Source organism: Triturus cristatus, chromosome 5_1 (assembly GCF_964204655.1).
Source record: "Triturus cristatus chromosome 5_1, aTriCri1.1, whole genome shotgun sequence".
Lineage (NCBI taxonomy): Eukaryota > Metazoa > Chordata > Amphibia > Caudata > Salamandridae > Triturus > Triturus cristatus.
This window is the reverse complement of record NC_140587.1, coordinates 450,995,112-451,008,917: the sequence shown is the minus strand read 5'-3', so window position 1 is coordinate 451,008,917 and position 13,806 is coordinate 450,995,112.

Here is a 13,806-nt window from a genome sequence, read left to right as displayed (position 1 = left end):
TTTGATTTGAGCTGATACAGCAAAAAGCTTTTGAAACCGTGTTAAAGTCCCATAAGAAGCTGTTTTTTTCAGAGTAGTAATTTTAAAAATATGCTTTGGGTTTTGGGGTATGTAGATGGTGGTTTGCTCAAACACCCACCCCCACGCAGGGATAGCAACAAAGGATAATGTTTGCAGTAACTTCATATAAATAAAGAATGCGATCTTTAATGGGTCATTAGCCTAAGGCAATCTGAAGCCTCAGGTTTAGCTTTGCATGAGTCTTGTTTTCTCTGTATACAAACAAAGGTGACTGAAGAATATGGGGGGTTGCCTTTGAACCCCGCACTCCCCCCTCCCCCCCTTCTCTTAAGGATGGCGATCCTTTGATCTGTGACACTGTAGGAGTCTGTGACTGGAAAGCTATCATGACAAAAGATTAACGACCGCTGAAAGGTTAAACCACTCACCTGTAGAAGTTTACTATTAACATGCATATCCGGAAGTGCCATATGTTTGGAGTTGAAGACCATTATCGCATGCATGTTGAAGTATGCTTCTTTTCAATGCTCCTTGGGTTTTTTATCCTTTATTTTCTTTAGTGCTCCCATACAGTCAATTAAGTGCCGCTACCCGCCCTCTGTGTTGGCCTCCATCCTATCCTTGTTTTTTTTTTATCCTTTATTTTTAGGTCTCGCCTGACCCAGCGCATGCGCTGGTCTGGCGAGACTTATTGAGATGGCTCCAAAAAGTGCTACCAGGCCAGCCTAGAGCTACAGTGCATGTGCGCGGGCGCGCGCGCCGCACTTTATCGCGATTGCTTTCATTTTCGCGCTGCTTTGATGTTTGATCGTGATCGCGATCACTTTCATTTTCACGGCCCCTTGGCATAGCCAATAGGTCTCGCTTTTGGGACCTTATAAGTATTTAGTTATGCAACTGTTGCATGGCTAAACACTTATAAGGTCCCAAAGGCGAGACCTATTGGCTATGCCAAAGCTTGTTATTAGTGTTCCCATACAGTCAATTCAGAGTCAGGCACATGGGGTGAAAAATGTAAAGAGGGTTTATATTTGGGAGCCCGGGAGCGAGACGCGCCGTCAGAATCACTTTTCACCCTGGACGTGGTGCATTTTAGCCACCCCAGGGGATTCTGGGAAAGAAAACTGAGCGTTAAACTAAGCTGGTGAATGAATCCGAAGCAGTGTGGTCCTCGCACTTAATAAAGGTTTACTTCACAAGTCTGCAAATGCGTACCAGATAAGCGTGGAGCGCATAAGGCATTTCAGCTCATCCCACTCCCCCTTGTGTTCCCGTCCCTCACTCCCCCCGACATGTTACTTGTCTCTCTTTTTTTAGGTCTCGCCTGGCGTTAGCAGCGCGCATGCGCTGCTCTCGCCATGCGAGGGCTTTTTGCAATTGTTCGGATTTAGAAGGGACTTGAAGCCCCACCCCTGTTTCCCATTGGTTTGCGTCATTGTTTATGGTAAACAATGGCACGTGATTGGAAATCTGGCTTCTTGGTTACCTCCTTGTCCACTTTTAGGACGGCCCATGTGGAAAGGCCGATGCCATCTTTGTTCCTGTGACGTGGGAGGGTTAGGTTTATGGCAAATGCATGCTTGTGTTTGGAAACTGAGCGCGCATGCCCACTTTCACTTTGAAAGCGCAGCGCTTTCAGACCGGAATTCCTACAAGGTAATGCGTGTCTGGCATGTGACTGACTGCACATGCCCCTGTCCTGCCGGCCTTTCCAAATAAAACCCTTCTCCTTACACCGCTATAGGGGTGCATCCTACCTGCCAAGCGGGCGTGCAGTCGACAAAGCACTGGGAGGCAGAGACGCTGCCCTCTCCCGCCTGACATCCCCCTCCTGACTTCCCCCTCCTCCTCCACAGACGTCGGCCAGCGCCATTGCAGACGCAGTGGGTGGCTCGGTGACAATTTGCTAATTCACTATAATGGCTGAAGGTGTGACATTCCGAGCTCACGTTTCCGCTCGTCTTTTACTGTTGACTTTATTTTATCTGCATATGATTTCAAAGCTGATGCGTGTCTGGCGTGTGACTGACTGCACATGCCTCTGTCCTGCCGGCCTTTCCAATTGAAACCCTTCTCCTTACACCGCTATAGGCGGGTGCATGCTGCCTGCCAAGCGGGTGAATGTCTGCCCGCTGCCTGGAAATACTCCCAAACACTGGGAGGCAGAGATGCTGCCCTCTCCCGCCTCCCCCCTCCTCCTCCACAGACGTCGGCCAGCGCCAGAGCAGACGCATTGGGTGACTCGGTGACAATTTGCTAGTTGGTTGGGTTGTGTTTGTATGCGATAAAAAGGTTTTAATAAAAACACCATCAACAAGGAATCAATGCCGCATAATGGAACTTTGGGTTTGTATTGTTCAGGGTGCAGTGATTATTATAGAATAACACGACCTTAAAGCCTCCTGTGACCTGTCTTAATGTAAATACTATAAATATATATATCCCGGAGAGTCTGTAGGGACATTCCTGCATGTGACCGAATACCTTGGTATAGCCATCTAGTCAAATGGCGGCCATTCCCCATCGAGTATTGCAAATGTACCAGTGCGTGTGTCGGAGGTTCCTCACCAGTAGGAGCCCAAGTGGTTCTAATATATCGCATTATGGTAGCATGTAGCAGAAACAGAGAGTTCGGCACCTCCCTCTCCTCCACAAATGTGTCGTGGTTCATCAGTGTGTGATCTGCGAACAACATCCCAACAGTATCTACACCCGCCTCCGCCCATGTAGAGATGTGTCTCCGTGACACTGTTCCCAGCGGTGTAGTTATACCAAGTAATGGTATATTAGGTGCATATGGAGTACCTGTCTTTGTGTAAGCTAATGCTCTTTTCCAGTATATTATTGCCACCTTCAGCAGCGGGGGAGCAGATGGCGCGAGCACTCGACCGGGCAGCAGCAGCGCATGCAGGTTGCCTCCATTCCATTCTCTCTGTGACATTTCTATTTCCTGGAGGTTGCGCCCCACTATCCAATATGACAACCACTGCAGCTGTCCCGCATAACAGTATGTCCTAAAATCCGGTGCACTCATACCCCCACCCTTGCTGGACAGTTGCAGTTTGGATAGGCCTACTCTGCGCCGACCCGGACCCCAGATCAGCTCCACCAGTAGTGTATCCAGCAACTTGAACACGTTCATCGGAAGCACGAGAGGTAGGTTCGTGAAGTAATAAAGTAACCGTGGGAGCATCACCATTTTGGCAATAGCCACTCTACCGGCCACCGAGAGGGGAAGCAACGTCCAGAACTTTATTTGACCTCTCAGTGAGTTTATCGCACGTATTACATTGCCATCAAAGACATCTACTGGTTCCCTATACACGTTGATACCCAAATACTTAATCGTAGTCGGCGCTACCCGGAATGACCACTGCCCAAATTGTATAGTGTCCTGCAGCAACCCCTCCGTAAACGCGAAGGCATAGGACTTAGTTTCATTGATAGAAAGCCCTGAAATTCTTGAAATAGCGCAGGGAGGGGCGAGGAGACACCCCCCAGGTTTGTGAGATATAGGATAATATCGTCCGCATAGGCGGAGACAACATGCGTATCATAGCCAGTTGTAATACCCTTATGGAGCGCCAGTCTACGGATTTTCTCCAGTAGGGGTTCCAGAGCTAACACAAAAATCAAGGGGGAGAGCGGACAGCCCTGTCTTGTACCTCTCGCCACTACATATTGTCGCGAAATATATTGTCCCATGCGAGCTCTAGCAGTGGAGTTAGTGTATAAAAGGGAGACCCATTGTATGAACGCATCCGGTATCCCGAATTTCGGTAGAGTTCGGAACATGTAGTCCCACCGGAGAAAGTCAAAAGCCTGACGCATGTCTAATGAAATACACCCCTGATGTCGAGGGTGCATTCTGGAGTGCGACATATGGTGAGGCAACCGTCGGATGTTATGGGCTGTACTGCGCCCGGTATGAACCCGCACTGATCCGTGTGAATCAGTCGAGGTATGTGGCCTTGGAGCCTATTAGCTAACAGTTTACTTAAGATTTTATAGTCGGTATTGAGTAATGAAATGGGTCGATCACTTGCAATATCCTTACTGTCCCTACCCGGTTTGGGCAAAGAGACCACTAGAGCCTGAAGTGTGGTAAGTGGCAGAGAGCCAAGTTCCAGAGACTCCTGATACATTTGGCGTAGGTGCGGAACTAGCAAGGGCATATAAGTCACATAAAACTCAGCTGGCAGGCCATCCTGTCCCGGAGTCTTATTCCTGAGAAGTGCCCGGATTGCCATTCTAATCTCTGCCTCCGTCACCGGGCTCTCAAGCCCCTTCCTGATCTCATCTGTTACGTGCGGGAGGGGGAGGGCCTCGAAGAAGGAGTCAAACTCGTTCTGATCCGGCTCTGCCGGGGCGGCATATCACGTCTCATAGTATGATTGGAAGGCCACATTTATTTCTAGTTGTGTGGTTGCAAAAACACCCTCTTTTGTATTAATTTCAAGTATCGGAGCCGTCTGTGGGGCTTCACGTATTATCCTGGCCAACAATGGTCCTGTCCTATCAGCCTCCGCATGCTGTTTTCGGGTATATAAGGTGTAATCTAGCACTCGTAAGTCTTCCAGCAGTTGTGCGTATTGAATATTCGCGTCCTGTAATTTATCGTTCCCCGAAGCACCCCGTACAACCTCCTGTTCTAACTCCCGCAGTTTATTCTCAACGGCTTTGAGCCGATTAAGTGCAGCAGCACTGGCCCCCACCTGTGTACTAATTGCAACTCCCCGCAGCACTGTCTTAAATACGTCCCACTCAAGCTGCCGCGTGCTGGCAGTATGTGCATTCACATCAAAATAATTTGTTATTGCTGCGGATAGCGCCTCCCTGAACACCGAATCCTCTAGCAGAGTGGGCTGCAGTTTCCATGTCGGAACGGGTGTAGGCACCCTCCCCCATTTCACAACTACTTCCAGCGAGTTATGATCAGAGAGGGTTTTTCCTAAATATGTAGTGTCCAACACATTAGCTACCAGGGACAGTGAACAAAAAATCCTGTCAATACGGGTGTGAAGGCCATGAGGTGGTGAATAGAAGGAGTACTCTTTAGCTGTTGGGTGTTTCATGTGCCACACATCACTCACTCCCCATCCGTCGGCCCATCTACGCAGAGCCTCGGCCTGTTTCTTGCTTCCTGTATTGTGCAATGGCGGGTGGGACCTATCCAGATCTATATCAAGCACTGCATTGCAATCGCCACCCAACACCCAAGGGTAAGAGTCCCACCCCGCCAATGCCGTGGATAACAGGTCCAGAAATCTATCCTGCTCCAAGTTTGGGGCATATATACTTCCCAATACCACACGACGACCATCTAGAGTACTCAGCAGGAGCACATATCTGCCACTCACATCAATTCGCTGCTCTAACAATGCAAAGGGTGTGCCATTCCGGATCCAGATTGCGGCTCCCCTAGCAAATGCTGAGTATGAAGTATGGAACAACTGCCCCCTCCATTTCTTTTGCATTTTAATGGCTTCAGCCATCGTGAGATGAGACTCTTGCAGGAGTGCAATATGCACCTTCCTGCGGTTAAGCTGCGCTAGATTTCTATGTCTTTTGTGTATGGAACCGAGCCCTCGCACGTTCCAAGACGTGAATGTGTATGTGCTAGAGTGTGCCATCTATGCCTATCTTACAAACAGAGACCTGTCTTGCCTTCTCTGCCCGTGGTGGAGTGTGTTGCGGACATTTAATATGGTTCATATCTAAACTTCCCAATACTAGGATCCCCAAAAAACTTTAGAGGACCAAACTAATAACCAGAAATGATACCAAAAGGCAGTTGCCGTAGGGGGAGCGGCAACCACCATGCTATTGCACACTGTAGCCCGCATGCAGTGACATTATTTCCATTGCTCCAACTCCTGCCCCATCAACTCAAAGTAATCTTAAAGAACGATACCCACTTGCGGCATTATGTACATTGGAACACAATAAGTAGCAACTTGTACGATACCATCTTTCGGAGGGACCACTATATTACTTCAACATTTGTTCACAGTCTGTGGAGTAACCGATGGAAACAGCATAAGACTATGCTCAGAGTCTGACTGGATTGTATCGTCCTCCGATGAGTGAACAATCTTATCTCGGGTTTGGGCGTCATGATCCGCCAGGGCCGCAGCCATCAGGAGAGCGTCCCTTTGACTGTCCGATATCTGCTCCGGAGATGGGCTCACACCGGTCCCGCCTCCACGTCTCCCGTTCCCTGCCGAGCCTGTCGTTCCCGTAGTTCTCTCCAAGGACCTCGCAGATCGACTCGCTGACGCCCCGGACAGTGACACAGGTGGTGTAAACGTAACCTTCAGCCAGTCCTCCACTTCCTCAGGATTATCAAAAAATAGGGTTTTTTCGCCATGTATAACCTTCAAGCGGGCCGGAAAGAGCAGGGCGTATATCAGGTTGTGTTGCAATTTCTTTTTGGCATTTTGAAAAGTAGCTCTCGCTTTCTGAACTGTGATCGTAAAATCCGGGTACAGGGAAATTGTCTTGTTCTCATAACGGATGGGGGCCTTCTCCCATGCAGCCCGCAGGATTGTGTCCCGATCCTTGTAGTTCAGAATTCTGGCTATTAACGTTCTAGGCGGGGCCCCCACTGGGGGAGGCTTGGACGGCACCCTATGCGCCCTTTCTACACTATAAAGTGCCGACAGGCCCTCTTTTGCGACGTGTTCCCGCAGCCATGTTTCCACAAATTGGGTGGGGTTACGTCACATGCATTGAATCTTAATGGCCATCATTTACGTCTTTGGTGGTTATCCTGAAAGTATGTCGTGAATCCAGCTGACCTTGGCCCACTTTGGACGCCCCTTCTATACAATTTCCAGTGCACACAATTCTTTTTTGCATGCCTGGAATCCTGTAAACATTTTCTTCTGTACCCGGCTTTTTGCACGCATTTATGATAGGTCATTTTTCAGAGTTGGCTTGCTTCATATTTCGTGCCTTTCGTGGGGCTCTTGTCAGACCATAAGACTAGATGTTTGATTTGTTAACAGGTTGCAAGTATCTCTGCAAGATAGATAAATGTTTACTGTCCATAAGTGGAGGACGCACCTATAATCTGCCAATGTAATCAAGACTCTAACTTGTCACACTGTTCAGAAATGCTCACGTAATCAGCAGTGTAGAGCCTGGAAGGGATGCTGTAGTCCGAAGTACACCATCTCATGGCGCACCTGTACCTGGGCACGTGTCTATTCCTACATGCATATAAAATGAATTTGGAATTAAAAAATGACTTTCTCGTTTATTTTCAAAACCATGCAAGCCTTGCTTTTAGCCAAAAGTAAGCTATGCAACGTTAGCTGAGGATTCTGTGCTGTCAGAGTGGTCCCTGCAAGCAATGTGTATTTAGTAGATGGTGTATATCATTCAGGGGAGATGACAGCGTGAGCTAGGGTCAGTCATTGAAATATCAGTGTTCACTAAAGGAGGCTTGTTTATTAATGCTGTTTTTCAGTACAAAACGTGCATAGCTGATGGCATTTGTTTGCGACCGATTACATCATGTGTGCTTTCCAAACACGCTTAGCTGTTAGCATTCATACTTTTACAGCGGTGCATCCACCGGTACAGCCGGGTCCGCTACGACGTTAGGGTGCCCCAGTGTCATATTACATGCACTGGTATACTTTTTCGCTGTTATTTTTTCAATTGCATATATTCCATTTATTAGATGACTCATTAGTATTTTTGTTACAAGTTGCTTTTGTTGGCACATGGAGAGCACCCCGAAGAAGTTCTCACCTCAGGTGTGAGCATTTGTAACCTTTAACAAGCATTGGCATAGCGAGTAGGTCTCGCTTTTGGGACCTTATAAGTGTTTAGCCATGCAACAGTTGTTGTTGCACCAAGGATATTGTGCTGCATAACTAAATACTTATAAGGTCCCAAAAGCGAGACCTATTGGCTATGCCAATGCTTGTTTTTAAATGAACTCGGCAAAGCATCTGAATACGCCAAGTGTATGTTTCATTACAGCAAGCTGACTCGCGGTAACATTGGCGCTCATTTAGATGCACTCGTGCTAGTAACTCGTCCTGAAGCAAATATAGCGCCTTCATTATTAATGGAGGATGTGACATAAGGGTTGCTGACTTTGGCAATGGGGGAAGCTGCTTTGAGTCTGACATTGGCTCAAAATCCTGTGATTCTGGGCAAATCACTTAATCTCCCCATGCCTTCCCAAAAATGAACGTGTCCTTGTGTAACATTACTGGTGCTCATGTGAAGCCAGGGCTTTAAGTGGGGCGGGTCTTGCCGGTGCACTAACCCTCTGAAGGTCCTTACTCCATGTCAGTATGTCGGTATGTTAGTATGGGAGCTAAAAAAAACAAGCATTGGCATACCCAATAGGTCTCGTATTGCGCTCTATTTTAAATATCATAAGGATGCAAAGCTGAGAACGGCTTCTGGGGTTCAAACGCGGGCCTGCTAAATCGCTGTACAATCTAGCGGTGGTCAGGTATCTCATTGAACCTTCGCCCTGACAAGGACTTTCTTTTCGCCATTAATTGGTGACTTAACATGAGGGGCAAAGCTATTACTAGTGCAGCAGGTGCAGTAGGACCAGGTTCCCAGGGACGCGAGGAACCCACTGCAGCCCAATTGTAGTTGTTTCTTCCAAACCAGGGATTGGTTCTGTTTTCGTTGTTTGCTTTAGAGTTCATGCGTGTCACCCTTGCTACGTGGCTGCGCCACTGTACGACATATATTCGAAGAGTCAGTGAGAATTCTGTTCTAGGGCCTTGGCCGTCACCTAACCCTTAAACAGGTATAATCTGCTCTAAATAACTGCACTACACCACACACGCGTCACCTAGAGATTTTAATGCAAGGATAAAAGTTTTAATAATTAAGCGCATGGAGTCTGTGTTTTTTGTGATCTTTCTGTGATATGACAGACAGCGCGGGAGCGAGCTCCTGCAGGCCCTCTGGAGGAACCGCAGCCCGTCATTAGGGCTTTATTTTTATCACACAACTACTCCCAGAGGTCTTTGCGTAAACTGAGGGCACACAATGATTAATGGCAGTGGAATCTGGTGCCTTCCCCAGAGGACGGTAAGTACTAATCATCCACATGTTACCCAATCCCTGAGCCCCCTCGTGGGTTTGTTGGGATTGTAAGGCGCTTCCTTACTCGCGTCGTCTGGTGATGAAACTTCCTGCAAGAAAACCTTCTCTGCTGACCTCAGGCAGAGCCACTCAACTGCATCTGCATCTATGAAATCCTGCCACACAGCCACGGGAGGAGCATGCAGTATGCATGTCATGAACTAGCAGTTGCAGTCCCAGGGTCTTGAAAAGTCTAGAGCATCAAGTGGTCATAAAAGAACGCGGCACAGCCATGCACAGCCAGGCCATGTAAATTAAGAAAGACATTGCCCTGTTAAAGTACATTTTCACTGTGACATCCAGCACGATTTGGGGGTAACCAATGAAATATACCAATAATCCACATCAGGCAGTCCGAGTTTGACTCTTGCCTCTTTTATTGATGCCATGGCAAAATAAAGTCAGTGAAGGAAACTTAAAGAAGCGCGCGCGAGTGGTGCACGCGCGATGGCAAAAGTAGGCTGACGAGTGGTGTGCGATGCGGTGCGGGGCTGAAAGCTGGCGGCTGCGCGCGTGCACGCTCATGTGCACGCAAGCGCTAGGCCAGCCAGCAGCACTTTGAAAACTCACATAGAAAATGTCTCTCCGAGCAGCGCATGCGCACTGACTCAGCAAGACCTAGCGCTAGGCCAGCCAGCAGCACTTTGAAAACTCACGTAGGAAATGTCTCTCCGAGCAGCGCATGCGCGCTGACTCAGCGAGACCTAAAAAACGACATCAGATTGTGTCACCTCTTCGCTGGGAGACAACGGTGCACCCTCAATGCTGTTTTATCAACGGGAAGTAGTATTAACAGAAAACTAGAACACAACTTGTATAAGAATTATTTCAATAGAATTTTTTCATTATTAGAAGTCTCGGCTGTCCCGTGAAACACGTAGAGAGCAGCATGAGCAGAGCTGACGCTGGGTCTCAGGCGGAGTGCGAGGGCCTGCACTTTTCTTCAGTGCTGCTGGAGTGGAGGAGTTCACCGCTAGGCGGCGCTGCGTTCACAGGGACGCCGCCGCCCAAACCCGGTCCTGCACAGTGTCCCGAGGCACCAGCGTCCTTTTAATTACATTGTTCTATAGCGCTAAACTACCCGCAGGGTTTCGAAACGGTTGTTGAAAGAACAAGCATTGAAAATGCAATAGGTCTCGCCTTTGATTAAGTTGAAGCCATTTGCTTTGCTAATGGTATTGTATAGCAAAGCGAATGGCTTTAACTTAATAAAAGGCAAGACCTATTGCATTTTTAATGCTTGTTGTTTTGTTGTATTCAGGTGCAAATCATGGAGTGTTGTGCGGAGGGAGACATGCTGAGTCCTGTGACTCTGCAATTATTTAATGATCGGTTCCAGTATGCAAAAGAGATTGGTGATCTGGGGGTGAAAGGAGCGGGCCCTGTGAGCTAATTGGCCCGATTAACTCTGTGAATAGCGGTAATGGTGAATATGTTAGCCTTAAGATCATAGTGAAAGTCCCCTGCTTTCTTTACTCTTCTTTCTCTTCACCACATCGTTTATCAAGGCCTTTCTCCTTGCTGTAACGCCTTCTCCCTGATTTATCTGTTCTCCAGCTTACTGTTAGTCCTCTCTCCTCCTCATGTGCCATCTTCCCCTAGTCTATTCTGGGCACCCCCCTTAGACAGGGATGACTGAACAGAAAGGGGGCACGTTTTCTTGTGTTGCAAGCCAGAATTGGCACCGAACAACCGAAATCAACATAGTCAACACTGCGTGAAAGGGCTACATATAATGCCCATTAGTATCTCTTCGTTTGTCACTAAGTAGCCCTAGTTAGTCGTGCATTTAGGGTGGGGTGACTTGTAATTCTAAGATTGTAATGTTATCCCTATTGAATATCCCAAAGTAATAAAGGAGCTTTGTTTGTTTGAGGCAGGCAAGCGGCAGCAGCGGGACCCGTGATGCGCAATATTTGGGATTTCTGATCACTGTTAGGACGCGTAATTCGCTTGTCTAACCCGTGGCTGCGACCTTCCGAAAGACAACGGCCTGCTAAATTATTGAATAGAAATTACTCAGTTTCCATGTATAAAGTTATGTCAAAGAACGAAGTCTCTGCCTACCTGGTATCCTCTTAAAAAAGAGTCGCTGCATGACAAACCTACGGCTGTCAATGTTGATTGTGTAACTATACCTCTTGAGGCTGGACACCTAACTAGGCCTTGAAGCCTTGGTTGTTTGAAAGACCACCTAAGCACGCCCTGAAGAAGGAGCCTTTAAAAGCAACCTATGTGCTCCGAAACGCGCGTTGGCGCTGGTCTCATGTCTATATTGTACAACTCATGGTTTTAACCGTTATTAGACTGTTGTTTATTTTCTTTTTTGTGTTTTTCAGGCCTACTGTCTTGAATGCTTTTGAATGTCCTTGAATTTATGTTGTGTACTTGAATTTATGTTGTATATATGTTTTTTAGATGTATTGTCTATATAGTGTTAAGGTTAGTTACAATCTTGTTTCAATATTGTGACGCTATATGTATATGTCGCCCAAAAAAATGATGAAAAAATGAACAAAATGAGTTAATAAATGAAGTAACATTGTTTTGTACACCGTTGTCTGTGGTTGCTGTTAATACTTGTGGACATATTGCCTTTTTGAAAGACAAGCGTAGGAAGCCCTGTTTTTTGTATGATACTTATCCCTGTATTCTTCCTCGCTCATTGATTTAATCAGGGTCCCTCTTCTGTAGTTCCTTCAGCTTTGTTTTGTCTGTACAACGTGGTAGGGTATCCCAATGAGCTACTTAGCAGATTGCAAGTTAGACTTGTTAAAGCCTACTCGGTGTCCCACACTTGTGAAGTCAAAATCCTGGGCACAGTTAAATTGGATAATCGTTACAACTAAAATGCTACACGATGGACAATTAATAAAACTAACTTGATGGCTAGAGGTGGGAGTTGACTAAAAACTGGCTAGAATCCATCAACTCTTTCGAGATGTTTTGCAAATGTACTAGTGCACATAGAAATTCAACTTGGTGTAAAGGCCACTTGGTGTTTTTTTTTTTCGTTCAGCACGGATACTAATTGCCCGTTCTTCCGGACCTTTGAAGCAGTCCCAAGTGTATGTGGTTTTAATTTGTTTGCCCGCTTTAATCGAAGGTCTCCTGCATTCCAAAACTCCTACTACGCAGCGGAAAGAAGTTAGCCAGCCACCCCCCCACCTGCTCCTGTCCCTGCTTCTGAACCCAGCCAGGTCGGGGGAGCCTCCCCTGGCCCGATGGACCCCATGACGGTTACCCGGACCATCGCCAGGCCGCAGGACGGAGGCTCCCGCACCACAGGGCCCGCAGTAGGGGTGGGTAGAGTTGGGGTAGCGCCACTACGGAGAGTTCCACGGAGTTATGGAAAAAATCTGTGGAACAGGAGCCCACGTCCTGCGGCCAGCCGAGGGTTCATGTGCCCCGGACGGGGGTCCCTGGTGCCCGGGAATGCTCCCTGATCTCCCTAGCCTGGCTGGGTTGAGGAGCAGGGACCGGGGCCTAGGTTTCGGGCAGGGTCTGGGGTGTGGGATCCCCCGTCTTGCTGCCTGCCAAGGGTCCGTCTGCCCGGGAAAGGGTCCCTGGTGGAGAGCCCCTGAGCCCTCCAAAGGGCAAGCAGGAGCCCTCTGCGAATGATCGGGCAGGTAGATTGGCATCCTTCGGGCCCGGCCATAAGGTCGCGCCTTTCCCCTCGGCTATCTGGTCACGTGCAATGCTTTCCAATGGGGCGACCAGATGCCCGGACCAGCCTGGAAGTCCCGATGAGGGCTCATCCGCCTCCCCAAGGTCAGGCACCTCCGTGCCCTGGGTCCACTCCGTCACTCGGTGCGCAGGGGTTACAAGAAAGAAGTGTAGCTTTCATCTGGATTACTAGGGGCAGGGTATGCCGGAACCTTCCCCCTGGGTTGGCGGTTCTCAGCCGGGGACCAGCTGGTCTATGCCCGAACAACACCTCCCCACTGCCCGGGACCCCCTCCTCCAGCCCGCCGCACGGCAAAGTGCCCGAGACGGGCTCCATCGGACCTTTGAAGCAGTCCCAAGTGTATGTGGTTTTAATTTGTTTGCCCGCTTTAATCGAAGGTCTCCTGCATTCCAAAACTCCTACTACGCAGCGGAAAGAAGTTAGCCAGCCACCCCCCCACCTGCTCCTGTCCCTGCTTCTGAACCCAGCCAGGTCGGGGGAGCCTCCCCTGGCCCGATGGACCCCATGACGGTTACCCGGACCATCGCCAGGCCGCAGGACGGAGGCTCCCGCACCACAGGGCCCGCAGTAGGGGTGGGTAGAGTTGGGATAGCGCCACTACGGAGAGTTCCACGGAGTTATGGAAAAAATCTGTGGAACAGGAGCCCACGTCCTGCGGCCAGCCGAGGGTTCATGTGCCCCGGACGGGGGTCCCTGGTGCCCGGGAATGCTCCCTGATCTCCCTAGCCTGGCTGGGTTGAGGAGCAGGGACCGGGGCCTAGGTTTCGGGCAGGGCCTGGGGTGTGGGATTCCCCGTCTTGCTGCCTGCCAAGGGTCCGTCTGCCCGGGAAAGGGTCCCTGGTGGAGAGCCCCTGAGCCCTGCAAAGGGCAAGCAGGAGCCCTCTGCGAATGATCGGGCAGGTAGATTGGCTTCCTTCGGGCCCAGCCATAAGGTCGCGCCTTTCCCCTCGGCTATCTGGTCACGTGCA